The sequence below is a fragment of the Echinops telfairi genome, unplaced genomic scaffold (genome assembly GCF_000313985.2).
Source record: "Echinops telfairi isolate 266 unplaced genomic scaffold, ASM31398v2 ScPeMD7_23;HRSCAF=83, whole genome shotgun sequence".
In the NCBI taxonomy this organism is placed as follows: Eukaryota; Metazoa; Chordata; class Mammalia; order Afrosoricida; family Tenrecidae; genus Echinops; species Echinops telfairi.
In genome coordinates, this window is record NW_022103920.1 from 26,032,920 (window position 1) to 26,033,957 (window position 1,038).

The 1,038-nt window shown below is 46.1% G+C and overlaps 1 pseudogene; it reads left to right on the top strand.

The window, feature by feature from the left end:
• Positions 1–78: 78 nt before the first annotated feature.
• Positions 79–439, top strand: LOC115869235 (annotated as a pseudogene).
• The last annotated feature ends 599 nt before the right edge of the window (positions 440–1,038 follow it).

Below are 1,038 nucleotides of genomic sequence, written 5' to 3' on the forward strand. Positions count from 1 at the left end.
GTAGAATGTGGGTGCCAGTGTGGTGGGCCACAATGTAGGGATGGCGGAGCTGGAATAGCTCTACATGCAGGAGCAGTGGACTCCATGGTGAAGTGTCTGGAGAGAGAGACTATCTGGAAGATGCAGATGTCATGTTCCAGTGCAGCGCCATCTACTGTGAGGACAGCCTGGCGACCATGCAGCAGGTGCACCAGTGCATTAAGTGGGCACAAGCCCAGGCCCTGGTGACCAGCAAACTGGAGAGGCTCTAGCAATGCCTGGCTCAGTGTACCATGCACTGCAACAGCAAAACCAAAGACTCGGGAATTCTGGAAGTAAGGAACTGTAGGTGAAGCAGCAGTTGGTGAGCTGTCTGACCAAATGTGTACATGGCCACGTGCACCTTATCCTGTCCATGGCCAAGAAGCTGAAGGAGTCTCTCACATACATTGCAAAATAAATGATTTTGTCAGTGGCCATTGGGTATTTGGTCAGGAATCTATGTAAAAAATAAGAAAGGGAATTTGGGTCTTTTAAGTGAATTTTATGAAAGAAAGAAATTAGAAACAGGATACCAGCAAGGTTAAAGAATATTTCACCTGGCTCTGGACACTGACTCTTTAATCAATTCTAGTTCACAGGAACTAAAGTGGGGAAAACTGGTGCTATACGTTGAGTTGGCGGTAGTACGAGCAAGTTATATGGAGACCAAGTTGTACATGGCAGGTGCTTCTTCTGGTTGTGGGTCTCTCCCTTGCTGTACCAAGCCAGAGTTGCCCCACCACACCAGATTCTCCTGACTTTACAGGTACCAGTGGGCTGGCACATTCCTCCAACCTGTCTGTAATCTGGTGGAGTTTTAGGAGAATGTGTTAGTCCAGGTAGACTAGAGAGACACATATGTGTATAAGAAAGAGGTTTATGTACAAGAGCATTTGAATATTGAGAAAACATGCCAGCCTAGTCCAGATCAAATTCATAAGTCCAATATTAGCCCATATGTCTGATACCACTCTTTAGACTCTCAAAACATGCAATGATGCCAGATGCAGAAAGATC